The sequence below is a fragment of the Delphinus delphis genome, chromosome 4 (genome assembly GCF_949987515.2).
Source record: "Delphinus delphis chromosome 4, mDelDel1.2, whole genome shotgun sequence".
NCBI lineage: Eukaryota > Metazoa > Chordata > Mammalia > Artiodactyla > Delphinidae > Delphinus > Delphinus delphis.
In genome coordinates, this window is record NC_082686.1 from 19,103,948 (window position 1) to 19,122,066 (window position 18,119).

General features: G+C 35.7%; 1 pseudogene; it reads left to right on the forward strand.

The window, feature by feature from the left end:
- The first annotated feature begins 13,356 nt into the window (after positions 1 to 13,356).
- LOC132423996 (large ribosomal subunit protein uL30 pseudogene) lies at positions 13,357 to 14,002 on the forward strand (annotated as a pseudogene).
- Positions 14,003 to 18,119: the final 4,117 nt, after the last annotated feature.

Below are 18,119 nucleotides of genomic sequence, written 5' to 3' on the forward strand. Positions count from 1 at the left end.
CAATGGTGTGTTAGTTTCTGCTTCATAACAAAGTGAATCAGTTATACATATACATATGTGCCCATATCTCCTCCCTCTTATGTCTCCCTCCCTCCCACCCTCCCTATCCCACCCCTCTAGGTGGTCACAAAGCACGGAGCTGATCTCCTGTGCTATGCGACTGCTTCCCACTAGCTATCTATTTAACGTTCGGTAGTATATATATGTCCATGCCACTCTCTCACTTTGTCACAGCTTACCCTTCCCCCTCCCCATATCCTCAGGTCCATTCTCTAGTAGGTCTGTGTCTTTATTCCCATCTTACCCCTAGGTTCTTCATGACCTTTTATTTTTTTCTTAAATTCCATACATATGTGTTAGCATACGGTATTTGTTTTTCTCTTCCTGACTTACTTCACTCTGTATGACAGACTCTAGGTTCATCCACCTCACTACAAATAACTCTATTTCATTTCCTTTTATGGCTGAGTAATATTCCATTGTATATATGTGCCACATCTTCTTTATCCATTCATCCGATGATGGATACTTAGGTTGCTTCCATGTCCTGGCTATTGTAAATAGAGCTAAATGAACATTTTGGTACATGACTCTTTTTGAATTATGGTTTTCTCAGGGTATATGCCCAGAAGTGGGATTGCTGGGTTGTATGGTAGTTCTATTTGTAGTTTTTTAAGGAACCTCCATACTGTTCTCCATAGTGGCTGTATCAATTTACATTCCCACCAACAGTGCAAGAGTGTTCCCTTTTCTCCACACCCTCTCCAGCATTTATTGTTTCTAGATTTTTTGATGATGGCCATTCTGACCGGTGTGAGATGATATCTCATTGTAGTTTTGATTTGCATTTCTCTAATGATTAATGATGTTGAGCATTCTTTCATGTGTTTGTTGGCAAGCTTTATATCTTCTTTGGAGAAATTTCTATTTAGATCTTCTGCGCATTTTTGGATTGGGTTGTTTGTTTTTTTGTTATTGAGCTGCATGAGCTGCTTGTAAATTTTGGACATTAATCCTTTGTCAGTTGCTTCATTTGCAAATATTTTCTCCCATTCTGAGGGTTGTCTTTTGGTCTTGTTTATGGTTTCCTTTGCTGTGCAAAAGCTTTTAAGTTTCATTAGGTCCCATTTGTTTATTTTTGTTCTTATTTCCATTTCTCTAGGAGGTGGATCAAAAAGGATTTTGCTGTGATTTGTGCCATAGAGTGTTCTGCCTATGTTTTCCTCTAAGAGTTTGATAGTGTCTGGCCTTACATTTAGGTCTTTAATCCATTTTGAGTTTATTTTTGTGTATGGTATTAGGGAGTGTTCTAATCTCATACTTTTACATGTAACTGTCCAGTTTTCCCAGCACCACTTACTGAATAGGCTGTCTCTTCTCCACTGTATATTCTTGCCTCCTTTATCAAAGATAAGGTGACCATATGTGCCTGGGTTTATCTCTGGGCTTTCTATCCTGTGCCATTGATCTATATTTCTAGCTTTGTAGTATAGTCTGAAGTTAGGGAGCCTGATTCTTCCAGCTCCATTTTTTGTTCTCAAGGTTGCTTTGGGAATTCGGGGTCTTTTGTGTTTCCATACAAATTATGAAATTTTTTGTTCTAGTTCTGTGAAAAATGCCAGTGGTAGTTTGATATGGATTGCATTGAATGTGTAGATTGCTTTAGGTAGTAGAGTCATTTTCACAATGTTGATTCTTCCAATTCAAGAACATGGTATATCTCTCCATCTGTTTGTATCATCTTTAATTTCTTTCATCAGTGTCTTATAATTTTCTGCATACAGGTCTTTTGTCTCCTTAGGTAGGTTTATTGCTAGATATTTTATTCTTTTTGTTGCAGTGGTAAATGGGAGCATTTTCTTAATTTCACTTTCAGATTTTTCATCACTAGTGTATAGGAATACCAGAAATTTCTGTGCATTAATTTTGTATCTTGCTACTTTACCAAATTCATTGATTAGCTCTAGTAGTTTTCCAGTTATATCTTTAGGATTCTGTATGTATAATATCATGTCATCTGCAAACAGTGACAGCTTTACTTCTTCTTTTCTGATTTGGATTCCTTTTATTTCTTTTTCTTCTCTGATTGCTGTGACTAAAACTTCCAAAACTATGTTGAATAATAGTGGTGAGAGTGGGCAACCTTGTCTTGTTCCTGGTCTTAGTGGAAATGGTTTCAGTTTTTTACCATTGAGGACGATGTTGGCTGTGGGTTTGTCATATATGGCCTTTATTATGTTGAGGAAAGTTCCCTCTATGCCTAGTTTCTGCAGGATTTTTATCATAAATGCGTGTTGAATTTTGTCGAAAGCTTTCTCTGCATCTATTGAGATGATCATATGGATTTTCTCCTTCAATTTGTTAATATGGTGTATCACGTTGATTGATTTGCGTATATTGCATATATTGAAGAATCCTTCCTGGAATAAAGCTCACTTGATAATGGTGTATGATCCTTTTAATGTGCTGTTGGATTCTGTTTTCTAGTATTTTGTTGAGGATTTTTGCCTTTATGTTCACCAGTGATATTGGCCTGTAGTTTTATTTCTTTGTGACATCTTTGTCTGGTTTTGGTATCAGGGTGATGGTGGCCTTGTAGAATGAGTTTGGGAGTGTTGTTCCCTCTGCTATATTTTGGAAGAGGTTCAGAAGGATAGGTGTTAGCTCTTCTCTAAATGTTTGTTAGAAGTCGCCTGTGTAACCATCTGGTCCTGGGCTTTTGTTTGTTGGAAGATTTTTAATCAGTTTTCTCCTTTGCCTTTTGTTTTATCCCAGTCCTCAATGGATTAGCTGATGCCTACCCATATTGGGGAGGGGAATCTATTGTACTTTACTGAGTCCATCTATTCAAATGCTAATCTCATCCAGGAATACTCTCATAGACAGAGAAATAATGTTTAATCTGGGCACTCCATGACCAGTCAAGGTGACACATGAAAATAACCATCACATTAGGTAAAATATTTATTGGTTCCAAGGCTTAGGGTGTGGATATTTGGGGGCCCATTCTGCCTACCACACCATACAAGGCCTCCACTATTTGGCTTGCCTGCTGCATTCCTTAATTCTAGAGCAGGAACATGATGTTTTTGTCTTTTGTAACTAAGGGAGAGTGTTCACAAACATCTGTAATAAGAATTATTACTTATATTATTTACTTATAAATGAACATATTCAAACATACTCAAAAATAGAGTGAAGAGTCAAGAGAAATCCATGTACCCATCACCCAACTTCAACAATGCTCAGTATTTTACCAATCTTGATACATCTATTTGTTCACACTCTGAATTTTTGTTTTGATGTATCTTTTGTTGGAGGAAAATATCTTTATTTGTGAAGACTAATTAAGCTTCATTTTGGGGGGAATTGTAGTAGTTTCATATAATACAAATTAAAGAACAAACAGTTAATAATCTAACGAAGCAAAAAGGATACTAGTGCTTTCCTCTCATTTAGTTGGGGGTATTAAAGTCTTGCCTAATTTACATAATTACCATTATGATTCATTGATATTTTGTATTAATTGTCTCACAATATAGGATTCTCTTATTTTATTCTTGTGCCGGTACATAAGGGAAAGCTGAATGAAAGGGAATGGGAGAAATAGTCAGCTTTTCTCAGAGAATTTAAGAAATGAAACCCAGATTGCACATTTCTGCTTTTTTTTTCCCCCTCTCTTTTCTCTCTATGCCAAGCCTTGGGTATTTGCAGGGTAAGTTGTAATAGAAGATATTTTACTATAATAACATGATTAGTTACCATCATTGGGCAGCATGGAGGTATAAATAGACCAAAATCCATGTATAATCCAAAAATAACATTTCTGTATTTGCAATGTGCTTTCATATCATATTTAACTGAGCATGTGCTGATGTTCTGGGAATTTGGTTGGAACAAAGTAATAAAGTACACCATAAAAATCTGGCTTCAGTCTGCGGACACCTGGCTCCGAGACTGGTGGAAGGGATTCCTCTTTCCAAGTGTTACAGTGAAGACAAAAATCATGACCAACTGTTTCATTTAAAAATCTCTTCTCTATGTAAATATTTTTTAGATTAAACTACATATAAAATATTGTTTAGAGAATCATCCTCAAATTTATCATGTTACAAAACTGTATTATCTTATTCCTTTTTCCCCCCATTTTAGAGAGTGATACATTCCTCTTTTACAACAAACACTTGTGCTTTTTTAAAAAAAAATTACTGGAGTATAGTTGATTTTCAATGTTTTGTTAGTCTCTGCTGTACAGCAAAGTGAATTGGTTATACATATACATATATCCACTTTTTTTAAGATTCTTTTCCTATATAGGTCATTACAGAGTATTGAGAAGAGTTCCCTGTGCTCTACAGTAGTTCTTTATTAGTTATCTATTATATATATAGTAGTGTGTATATGTTGAACACTTGTGCTTTTAATTCCAAACTTTCTCATCTCCTCTGGAACTATGCTCCATTAAGTATCACTTTTTTTTTTGCCTCTATCGAGCCTTCTTACATTTTCAATCACTCATTTAATTTCACCATCACCTACAAATATGATTCACTTCTGTCTGAGAAACCAAATCTCTCTATTTCTTTTTTGCCTTTACCAATGAATTTCTTAAATATCCACTTCATCAGCAGTGATGTGGTTTTAAATTTGTTCTAATTTGTTTTCTGTCCCCATCAGATTTACACAGCATTCTTCACAACCCCCAACAACTTACTATTCCCTGAATCCAGCCATTTTTTCAGTTGTCATATTCTTTAACCTTCAGTATTAATTGACACCACTAACCAATCCACCTACCCATCCTTTCTTTGCCGAAATCTCTCCTTTGTGTCGCTTCAGACATGTTCTTATCTTGTTCTTATGCTACTCCTCCAACTACTCTCTTTACTTTTTTCACGTGTGGTATCCATTTAGATATGGGAGTCCAAGGAACATCTATTCCTTGTTGCTTCCTTTTCTCTGTGTTTTGAGCTCTCCTCCTGGACAATATAATTCCATGGCTTCAACTTTACTTTCTGTGTAAACGGCTTCCAAATCCACATTTATACTCCTGAATTTTCCTCCAAAGTTCAGTCTCAATTTTCCAATTTCTGGCTTGACATTTCTGTCTGGATATCCTTCTAGCACATTCTGTATAGCAATTCAAAGAACTGAACTTCTTGTCTTCCCTTCTAAATCTGTTTCTATCACCGTTTCCCATTTTTAGTACAACTACTACTTTGTCATTTAGGCTCAACATATCAAGGTCACCTTTGATCCCCATTGTTCCTGTCTCTTGTCAAAACATCCAATGTTAATAAGCCTGTCTGAGTGTATACCCATAATGAGTGTCTCTCTCTCTCTCCACAAATTAAATATCATTTAATCGCTCACTTCCGATTCCATGTGCTCTTTTATATTTCAGAACCCTATTACCTTTGACTAGGAACATTGCAAAAATATGTTAACTTTTCTCTCCCACCTACTCTACCAGGTTAGCTTTTGAAGTCTTGCCAGTTTAATCTTTCTTCAATTTAGTTTTTATAATGTCATCCTCCGGTTCAAATCATCAATGACTCTCTTTTGTTAAAGCAGCAGTTCTCAGCTGGTTCTGCTTACCTCACCCCACCCCCAACCCCAGCTCGGGATCATTTGGCAATATTTGCAGCCATATTTGACTGTCATAACTAGGGCAGGGGGTGCCTAGAGTGCTGTTAAATATCCTACAGTGCACAGGACAGCTCCCTATAGAAAAAAATGATCTGGCTCCAAATGTCAATTGTACTGAGGTTGAAAAACCCTGGTCTAAAGAATAATAGATGAATAATTAACTTGTCCTCATCTACACTTCATTTATAACTCCATGGAATTTTTACAATTTTTCCTCTTCTCCGTTTCCCACCTTTGGGTCTTTGCTTATACATTTTCCTCCCTCATTGGTGTTTACTTTTCTTACCTTGTCTTCTCATTAAACAAAAATCCCAATACCATCCATCTCTCGGTGTTCAGCTTTATTGCTATATCTTTCATAGGACCCCATAATAATCCCAGTTGAAAGTGATGATCCTTTTTCCTGAATCCTGATGAGGATTTTTTGGTGTGTGTCTGTCTTACCATTACTTGCTGTTTAATAGTTATTTATATAAATGCTTTCAATATTTATTAACCTTTACATTTATTTAAATAAAAACTTTATTGAGCTATAATTCACATGCCATAAAATTCACCCTCATAAGTATACAATTAAGTGGTTTTTAGTATATTCACAGAATTGTGCACCTATCACCACTATCCAATTTCAGAACATTTTCATCACCCCCAAAAGAAAGCCATACCCATTAGCATTCACTCCCCATTTCCTCCCTCCCCCAGTCCCTGACAAGCACTAGTTTATTTTCTGTCCCTATGTTTTAGTATTCTGGACACTTCATATGAATGGAATCATATGATAGGTTGTGACTTCTTTCACTTAACAAAGTGTTTTTAGGATTAAAGACTATCTTGGGAAAAGCATGATATAAGATGTCTTATCCATATGACTGGCTTTTCACTTTGTAGTTACTGAGCAGTTTATTCAAGACTTTCCTGGCTTGTTTTATTCATCAACCCAGTCCCATTCATTTTTGACCTTTCAGAAATATGTTAATATTTCTTGTTTGTTGGCAAAACACCCTCCCAACCATTTCCTTACCACATTATCTTCTCTGTAATGACTTTATTCCTTTTCATACTTTTTTATCATCAGGGTTTGTAAAGTATTAGAGAAAAATATGTGAACAAATCTGCCATCTTTACAGAATTTTAAAGGCAAGAAAATTATCCTTTCTTGTTCAAATTTTCAAGTTCAGCTATGGCATTTGTGGAACAATTAATGCCATTAGTCAGGCTCTATTAACTATGATTTATGTTAAACCATAGTTTATGTTAAAATTGGGATCTGGCAAAAATGAGTGTCAAGTATATGGTGTTGATGGATATAATTAGGCTTCTCTGAGTGGACAAAAATACTTAGAGCAAGAATTAAAGTGTCTATAAAGTATTTGTATATGAGGATCTTGCTAATATAACCAAATTGGGCTTGAGGTCAGTACAAAATAATGTGTAGTCTGCGTTCTAACATTTTATTTTATTTTATTTTTATTTTTTGAGTATAGTTGATTTACAATGTTGTGTTATTTTCAGGTGTCCAGCAAAGTGATTCAGTTATACATATACATATATCCACTGTTTTTTAAATTCTTTTCCCATATAGGCCATTACAGAGTATTGAGTAGAATTTCCTGTGCTATACCAGAGGTATTTATTAGTTATCTATTTTACATATAGTAGTGTGTATATGTCAATCTGCGTTCTCCCATTTTAAAAGAAATGCAAATTTTAAACTTTTAACTGTGCACTCCATGGCTTCTTGAGATCATTTGGATTATTGGGTGAAAAAGCATTTCAGGCAGAGGGAACATTAAGCACAAAGCCCTCCCTGAACAAGGGTCTTGCTGTTTTGTTGAAAGAATAGTGATGAAGCCAATTGAGTTAAGGTGGGATGAAAGAGTAGGGGGAGATGTAGTCAGAGAAGAAATGTGGATCAGATCACATAGGTCCCCATATATCACGGTAAGGACATTTAACTTTTATTCTGAGTGACCTGGGGAGACATTGAAATTTGTGAGTAGAGGAATTAGATTATATTTTAATAGAATCTCTATCTCTGCAGTTTGGAGAATATGCTGAATCTGGACAAACATAAAAAACAGGGAAGGCAGTTAAGGGGTGACTGTAATAATACAGGCAAAAATAATTGTGTCTTGGACTGGGTTGATGTGTGATAAACAACCAGATTCTGGATATGTTCTGAAGATAGAGCAAATAGAATTTACTGACAAATTTTATGTAGAGTTTAAAAGAAGGAAAGACATCAAGGAGGATGCCTGGAGTGTTTGGTTGATAACTAAAAGGATGGTGTTGCCACTATATATGATGGAAAAGACTGGAGAGGGACAGGTCTGGAGTTTGGGGGAGAGGGGATGATAGGTAGTTATCAGGAGTTGGGTTTTAGTCATTTTGTTTGAACTGCCTTCCAAGTGGATTTGTTGGGCAGTCATTTGGAATTCAGAGGAGAGATTCCGATTGGGGATGTAAATTTAGGAGTCATTAGTGTGTGGATAGTACTTACAGCCCTGAGACTGGATGAGATCAACTACAGAAAAAGTGTAGATGAAAGAGAAGCAATCAAGGACTGAATTCTGGAGCACTCCAGAATCTAGACATCAGGAGATAAGGAAGAACTGGCAAAGGATGCAGGAAAAAAGGCAAGTGAGCGTGGAATCTAGCTCCTTATTAGATAGTGTAGGGACAGGAGTCCTACATGCTTGTTCAGGTTGTATCCTTTTCTAGCACCTCATCCACAGGAAGCAATAATCTGTACTGACTAAATAAATAAAACAATGTTGTCACTGCATCGATAGCTTGTATATGAAGCAGAGAGCAGAGAGGAAGAGTCTTCCTTTTCACATCCACGTGCCTCTTCCAGATGTCCTCCTGTTATTCTAACACTGGTGGCTCTAGCCCTGAAAGGCAGCAACTGATAATTCCTTTATTCTTCTAGATCATGCAGGACAAGGTGTTGTGGGGACCAGCTTCTCCTGTGCTTCTTCTAAGACTCATGGAAGATAATCAGCCTGCGTGTGCATTCTCAGGGAGGAAGAGAGGGCTTAGGTCTTTTATTCTATGCTTTTCACATTTTCTTTTCTCTCAGTCCAACACACTGTCCTAGTTGATGCTTTTGTGTTTTGGAAGAGAGTCACTTATGCCCTCTCAAAGAGACATCCACAATTGCATCAGTCTTCTGAGCACTCAACTTAGCACCACTTGCAGCACCGACTACCCCAACAAAGAACCCCATGAGTCATTTTCGTCCTGTTACTCTGGTAATATTGTAATATGGGTAGAACAAAGTGATTTCCTTGGTGATGCCTAGAAACTGTGTATGTTGACCTAGTTACAAATGTTCTCTGCATGGTGCAATACTACACAGCATGGAAGATTTATTCGAACATATATTTTAGAGTAAAATGATATAATGAAAAATAAAACTCAGAATTTTACTTTCAAAGTTTTTGCCAAAGGAAAAAATAACAAATTCAATTCATGAGGCTCATAATTCTCAATAAAAAGGCATAGAAAATATAAGAGAATACATTTTTGAGCTTTAGTTTGCAACAGTTCACATACTACTGTGACCATTCTTAAAGTTGTTGGAGAGATGGTGATGACAAATATGTTAGCTTAGAAATAAGCAGTGTATTCAGGCCATCAACTGACTGAGGCAGATCCAAATTTTGAAGGAAAAAAAAAGCAAAGCAAACCAAAGGAAATGTTATCTTCAGAAGAACCAAACCACTGTCCTTCAATTGCTTGCATTGTTATGAAGACGTCAAGCATCCTTGTGATCATGGCTTAGAACATCCTTCCATTTACTGCTTTAAAAGTTGCTAAAGTGTGAAAGTAAACTACCTAGAGTGGTGGGATAGGGATGGTGTGAGGGAGGGAGACACAAGAGGGAAGAGATATGGGGACATATGTATATGTATAATTGATTCACTTTGTTATAAAGCAGAAACTAACACACCATTGTAAAGCTATTATACTCCAATAAAGACGTTAAAAAAGTAAAACAACAAAAAAATAAAGATATTATTTTGCTTACCAAAAAAAAAAACAAAAACAAAAACAAAAACTAGATCTGGATTTCTAAATCTACATTAGTATGTTATTGAGCACAAGAATGGTAAATGTGTAAAGCATGTGTCAAATTTCTCAGTTAATCTCTTCACTTCATAAAGGCAACTTTCATTCAAGGAGTCCATAATGAGGGTGAAGTTGCACATTGTTATCTTACTAATTTTGATTTGCAAATTTCTGATGATCAACTTTACATAAATACATGTAATATCATGAGACAAATATGAGAAATAAATATTTCTTTTTCTGTAGATCTTATGCTTTCTAAAATAGGCTGAATGGTTTCCTTTCTCCGATTTAGAAAATGCATTCGGGTTATATTTTAAAAGTAACATTTATGCAATTGGTTACCCATTCTTGATGAAATCTAAGAAAAGAATGGAGCATTTGCATTAGGTCAAAATGATTTTCAAACTTCCTCAAGGTTAATCAAACTTAATCAAAGAGTCTTCTGTCAAATGAGATGCAGACTGAATAAAAGTTCCCATATAGAACAAAATCTTTTTGTGTTTACTTTACACTAACTCATATTTTAATTTATCTTCTCTTCTATACTTTGTTACAAAGTATTCTCAAGCTTTTGGGTTAAATTCATGCATATCAAATATTGTGCTAAAATTCTTTCTTGGATATAGTTACAACGACTTAAAAAGCCATTTTTCTTTGGTTTTCTTTATTGTCATAAAATCAATGAAAAACGTCAGAAGTTTGGGTTATTGGTTGTCTGAACAAAATGCAATAGAGTGGGTGGCTTAAACAACAGAAATTTATTTTTGCACAGTTTGGAAACTAGAAGTCCAAGATCAAAATGTGGGTCAGCTCTGTTTTGGCAAGAGGGCTTGTAGATGTGTGCTCACATAACTTTCCTTGGTGTGTTTATTTAGAGCAATCTCTCTATTTTCCTCTTCTTATAAAGCCGCCAATCCTATTGGATCACGACTCTACTTGTATGAATTAATTTAACCTTAATTACCTCCTAAAAGCCCCATCTCCAAATACAATCACAATGGGGGTTAGGGCTTCAACATATGAATTTGCGGGGGACACAATTCAGTCCATAGTCCCAGTGGTTTAGTATCCTGCACAATGTTTCAGTTTCTACAAGCAACATCTACAGAGCATGTACTCTGTACCTGACACTGTGCTAGACCTGGAGTGTTATAAAGATGAAAAAAGAGTCTTCTGCCTAGAAGCTTACAGTCTAATGGGTGAGATTGATGTGTATACCCACAAACATCATAATACCATGTGAGAAGCAAATAGGAATGTGCACATGCTAATTCATCAAAAAATTTCTCTCTATACTGTAGTTCCCATCAGTATATCTTAATTCATGATATATATATATATATATATATATATATATATATATATATATACACATATATATTTACATAGTAGAAGTCCATTTTTTTCTGCTCTGACCTCTGATATAGCATGTATTGTCCATTGAGCCACAAGAAACCTATATTATGTTTTAGGTAGAGCATTTTATTTCTGAGCTGCCTTAGGATCTTGTGCCAGAATTTTTGCTTGTTTCAGTGACTGTGGCCAAGGCTATCCTTGTGGCATCATTTCTCTTCAATCTTTTCTCTTCTTTGATATATATCAGTATGATTTAGAATGCTTAGATGATTGTCACATCCTTGAAAAGTTAATTCATTTCTGCACCAACGTATAGGACTGTTTTTTTTAAATTGAGGGATAGTTGATTTACAATGTTTTGGGTGTACAGCAAAGTGATTTAGTTCTTTTTCACACTCTTTTCCATTATAGGTTATTACAAGAATACATTGAATACAGTTCCTTCTGCTAGTCAGTAGGTCCTTGTTGGTTACCTATTTTATATATAGTAGTGTGAATCTGTTAATCCCAGATTCCTAATTTATCCCTTCCCTCTCCTTTCCCCTTTGGTAACCATAAGTTTGTTTTCTATGTCTGTGAGACTATTTCTGTATTGTAAATAAGTTCATTTGTATCATTTTTGAGGTTCTACATATAGGTCATATCATGATATTTGTCTTTTTCTGATTTACTTCACATAGTATGATAATCTCTAGATCCATCCATTTTGCCACAAATGGCATCATTTCATTCTTTTTGTGGCTGAGTAATATTCCATTGTATATTTGTTCCACATCTTCTATATCCATTCATCCGTCGATGGACACTTAGGTTGCTTCCAAGTCTTGGCTACTGTAAATAGTGCTGCTATGAATATTGAGGTGCAGGTATCTTTTCAAATTCGAGTTTTGTCTGGATATATGCCCAGGAGTGGGACTGCTGGATCATATGGTAACTCACTTTTTGATTTTTTAAGGAACCTCCATACTATTCTTGATAAGACTGTTTTTAATTGGAGTTGAATCACTTGGCACTTCTGAAGAATATTTTCTCACAGATTTTTGAAATAAAATTAAGCAAGCGTTAAAGTTTTGCAATTGTGTCAATTTCTGTTTTGATGTAAAATGAAATTATGTGTGTCCATACATCAGTGTATTATGTAACTTATGCTTGGTAACCCTTTCATTGGTCACAAATAGTTCTGAAATTGTTGGTATCAAGAGTGGCCAAAAGACCACAGTTAATACACTTTTGAAACCCTGTTTAATATTGATGCCACTATCAGACCTTTTCAAGGCTGTTCTATGTTTAGTTTCCCAAGTGAGGCTGTAAAAGGTCAGGAGTACCCTGAGTTTGCAAGCATTAAGCCTGGCTTTGTCCTACCAGCTTCCTCAGTACTATTGTAAGTGTCGGGGTTTAAAACTCTTTCTATGTGTTTTGCCCTTTTATTTATTTTAGCCAGTGGACACACCTTTTCCTTTTTAAACTGGTATGTCGATAGCCTTTCCTTGTAATAACAGTTGACATAATCCTCTTGAGCTGAAAGAAAACACTATTAAGGAAAACACTGGCTATTTCCAACTTTCTCAGACCTCTGTAAGGAGGAATGCAGGTCTCTACCAGGATCAGGTGGAGACAGAGCTACCAATGGGTACAATTAAGAATTTCAGGTTCTCAGGCAGAATTCTCTGTGCTTGGGATTTACATCTCGGCCCCTAGCCTGGGATGCTGAATTGGAACAATAATGAGAAATCATTTTTTCACCTGTTGGATTTGCAAATATTTTAAACAAGCAATAACAACCATCGCTGGCAAATACTCAGGGATGTGAACGTTCCCTTACTTCGGTGGTAGGATTCCTCAACTATCCTGGCACCAATTATTTGAATTAAAATTACTATACATTATATAGCAATTCAAGTTCTTGAAGTCTACCTTACATTAAAAAATTTACACCTGATAAAGGACTATGTGGACATAATGCTATTTGTAGTATGGTTTGTAGTGTCAAAAAACCATAAACAATTTGAATGTTCATGAGTAGGGAATTGAATAAATCATGGCATATGTGTGTGCACGCACAGGCACACACACATGCGCACACACACTGTAAAATGATGTATTGGGATATATTAATGTCCCAAATGGGATGATTGTTCACAATATACAGTGAGATTAAATAAAGCAAATTCAAAGTAAAGTGAATAATATCAACCTTTAAAAAAACCAAACCTAAAAATAGGTTATGTAGTCCTTTTTTCCAGCTGGAACCATGAAGGATGCAGAAGAGAAGAAAAGATGGTTCCTGCTGAAACTCCTAAAAAAAGTGAAGGAATTTCACAGAGCTCAAGATCAGGCACCTGAGAAAGAATTTTGCCCAAAAGATGTTTTGAAAGGCAAGGACAAATCTTATATATGAAAAGGTAAGCCCAATCACAAGGAATATGGGCAGATGTACAGAACTGACACAAGAATGGTTAGGATGGCAAGATAAGCTGGCAACTTCCATGTACCTGCAGAACCCATTACTGGCATTTATCATCAGGATCAGTATCCATGGTGTGACTCCAAAGGTCTGAAAAGTGTTGCAGCTTCTTCATCATTGTCATATCTTCAGTGATACCTTTGTGAAGATCAACAAGGCTTCAGTTAATATGCTGAGGATTGTGGAACCACATATTGCACATAAATTGCCCTGACAGACAACACATTGATTGCTGGCTCTCTTGTTAAATTTGGAATCATCTGCATGGAAGATCTGATTCACGAGATCTATACTGTTGAACAATGCTTTCAAGAAACAAACAACTTCTGCTGGCCCTTCAAATGATCTTTTCCATGAGGTAGAATGAAGATGATGAAGATCATCTATTTTGTAGAAGGTAGAGATGTTGGCAACAGAAAAGATCAAATCAACAGGCTTATTAGAAGGATGAACTAAGGTGTCTACCTTGATTCGTTTTGTAATCTAGTCAGTTAATAAGCAGTGACTGCTTTCAATTTGAAATGTAAAACAAACATCCCCCCCCCAAAAAAAAACCCAAATTATGTGATTAACAAAAGAAAAAATGGGACAAGTATATATCCAATTCTTCACATGTGTTAACTATGGGAGATATGGGGAATTATTTACTTGTCATTCATTCATTTATTCATTATATTAAAAAAGGGAAGACACAGAGAGTAGAAGAAAAGAGGTAGAACACTCTCCTGGTGTTGGATGTTGGGTGAGAAGAGGGCTGGACACCAATATGTCAGTCAACCTCATTATCTCCTCTGTAAATGGGAGCAGGGGGCTTCCTCTTACTTTTTAAGCACAGAGGTTTGGAGAAGGATGTTGCCTGAGAAGGAAGAGAATAGCTGGACCACCCAAATTGCTTGCACTTACTGACAGCCCCTCTCCCTTGTACAGTTGTCTTTAGGTTGCCCAGTGCAGCTCTTTTCACAGCTATGTGCAACCACCCAGTAATACCTTGCCTCAGGAGATGTTCTGCCCTTACCAGTGACAAGCTCAAGCTCCTAGGGTGGGGAGGATGAGGGCAGCATAAGGTAATTGATGGATGAAGGTACATCTACTCCAGGTATGAGTCAAAACTTCCAGATGAGTCAAGAACTTTGCCCCATATCCATGCTTCCCTCCTCATCTCACCCACAGAGCTAGGCCCCAATTTGTGTGTGGGTTTGACTGCCAAAGATTTGCTAGGATAAGAATATAGTAGGATAATATTTGAAGTTATTAATCCATACTTTTTCTTCTCCCTGTATATATCTTTTCATCTTTCTGTTCCTCCTCATTTAAGCAGATCATGGGGAAGTGTGAGGCAGGATATTGTTTCTGGCTATTAATTGCCAGTGACCGAAATTTGAAGGAGAAATCAGGCAAGATTTCCAGAAAAGGCAGAAAAAAAGAATATGAACCTCGACCAAGTAAGTGTCTGGGCCAGAGATATGATGGGGGGGGTGGAATTTTCCAAGCTAGAAAGTGCTTCCCATAGGAATAGGGAAGTGTAGGGAGGAGATGAAGGGAGGAGTCTGTAGGAGCAAGGAGATATGGTCAGTGCCTCATTTCCAACTATGTTAAGAAGGGAGTAGTAAGACTCCATGCAGAAAATGGATGCTTGGTATTGAAACAAATGAAACTAAGAGGATCCATTTCCCCCATGGCAGACATTTTGGTATTACAAAAAATGTTGCAATGAATTATCCTTGTGTCCCTGTACTAGATGTTTTTGGAATTTATATTTTAGAAGTTGACTTTCTGGGTCCTAACCTTCAAACTTTGCTAGATATTGCAAAAAGTTTTTAGCGTTATACCAATCTGCTCTCTCAATCTCTTAATCTTTTTCTTCTTAAATTTAAACTACACTCCCTATTGTAAAACTTCACTGCTCATTAATCATGGGTAATTAAGAATTTGAAATTTCCCATTTCCACGACTTCCTTACCACTACTTGTCATCAGCAAACTTTTGAAGTTTTTCCAGTGTGATGACATGAAATGGTATCTTGTTTTAATTTGCATGCTTCTATTATTAGTAAGTTACAACTTTTTTTTTTCATATCTTTATTGGTCCTATAGAGCTTGTCTGTGAACTGAAGTTTTATATTCATTTCTTTACTAGGCTTTTTGTCTTTTTCTTATTTATAGGATATTTTTATATATTCTAGATGGCAGTTATTTCTCAAATGCCTTGTAAGTATTTTCTCTATCTCTAGCTTGCCTTTTAAACTTTGTTTATGACATCTAAAGTATGATATTTAAAATGTTTCTGTTATCAAATTTATTCATATTTTAGTTTGTACTTAATGGTTTGTTTTTTTATTCTTAAAAGATTTTGTTTCAGAGCAATTTTATCTTCATAGTAAAATTGAGCAGAAGGTACCCAGAAATCCCATATACTCCCTGCCCCTATACATGCACAGCCTCCTCCATTATCAATAGCCCCACCAGAGTCATACATGTGTTACAATTGATGAACATTTTTAATTTTTAAGACATCTTTCCTTACTTCAATGTTATGAGATTGTCTCCTACATTTTCTTCTAAAACTTTTGAGGGTTACCTTTAAGTATTTAATCCATTTTTTCTTCCTATTTGTGTATGGAATGAGGAGGAATTCAATATTCTGATACATTTTAAAATTTGTTCCTCAATCACATGAGGTCAACCCATCCTATTGGCAGATTCACCTGCAGCCACACTGAAAGATCAAGGGTAGCAAAACAGTTCATAGCAGGCAGCAGGACTGAGCATTGTGGGTAAACCACTGGGCTCATGGATGAGCCTCATAAACCAAACAGTGAACTAGTGGTGTTACCTGGGTTAGTGAGTGGGATGACCTCTGTGGAATCCCCCATATCATGAACATTAACTAATGGGAAACCAGGGACATTCAACTGATTGAAAAAGGATACAGCGGGCCTAGACTCATAACTGGATATCAGGGTCTGGGTCAAAACAACAAACTAACCAGCAAACATAGCAGCAAATATGGCAGAACTAACACAGCCAAAGTATTATCCAACCAAATGTAGACAATCCAGAGGAAAGCATTTTCTGGATAATGTTTCCTCTCTGTAATGTCACTAATTTATTTAACATACACTGTAGTCTTCTTTAAGTTCTTAAAAAACTCAACACAGTGGAGAGAAAAGAAATATACTATTTTAATTGTTTAGTTGGAAAAAATAAAATTTATATTTATTTCTCCCCTGCTAAAACAAAAACAAAAATAAAATCAATTTTAACTATTTGAGCAGAGATTACAATTTTGTCCTATAAGTAAAACAACTACAAGAAATTTCACAGTAATTTTAGTATTTATACAGCTTTTTAAAGAAAATAAAACATTGAATTATAAAAAGCATTTATACTGGAACACAGAGAACTATATTCAATATCTTGTAATAACCTATAATGGAAAAGAATATGAAAAAGAATATAGATATATTCACTTTGCTGTACACCAGAAATTAACACAACATTGTAAGTCAACTACACTTCAACTTAAAAAAAAAGCATTTATACTGGTATTATGCCTTCTGAAGTAAAATCTCAGTGTACATCATCTAAGTTTTCAGAATTAAAAAGTATAACCCAGAATCCGGCGTGTAATTTCCAAGGTGAGCGTCAATTTAAGTATTTGAAATACATCTTGATCTTTGTGATAAAATTAAAAAAAGAAATTAGCTGGGACTATCCCACATGCATTCTAAAGCCCCCAGTTAGCCTAGGTAATTTTTCTTATTCTCCCACAACACATGGCATTCTTTCTATGAATGACATCAGTTTGGAAATACCCCGTGGTTTCTGAGTTATAAATGGATAGCTCACCATGAACTCCTGATTATATTATGATTCATACTTTCACTTCTGTTTTTATACTATCATTTTGAAATAGTGAAAGTGAAACTGTGTTTCACTGGCAAACAGTTTACTAGGGAGAAGAAAAATATGGTTGAATATAATAATTTACAAAATATTTAAGGTTTATTGTCTAAGAATATTGTGAAAACCATTTCTTAAGGAAAAAACAATGTAGTTGTGACCAAAAAATTGCTCTTAGAAAGTGAATCTTGGCGTTAACAGTGACGATTGTCAGAGTTCTGCTTTGCATGGGAGCATTGCTTATGATTCCTTCTGGCATCTATCTATCTATCATCTATCTATCAATAAATCTTTTAAAACTCTTTTTATTCATGGAACTGGTTTATGAATCATAGCCTTTTACCTCTAGAATTTGTTCTCTTAACAATTACACTATGGTAGAAAGATGATGCTAGCTAGTTAGAGAAAGAATGAGATTACACTATGGTAGAAAGAATGCTAGCTAGTTAGCAAGAAAGAAAAAAGAACCATATGGAAATTTCCAACATAATTCCAGGCTTGAGAGCCTTTATTCATACTTCAAGTTTCCTTAGGGCAGGTGTCATGCCTGTTCATTGCAGTGTCTTTTGTACCTTTGCCAGTTTCTGGCACATAGCAACATTCAACAAATATTTGTTGAGTAAATAAACACAGCAAGTTAAAAGCAACTTCTTGAACTTCATGGTTTTCTG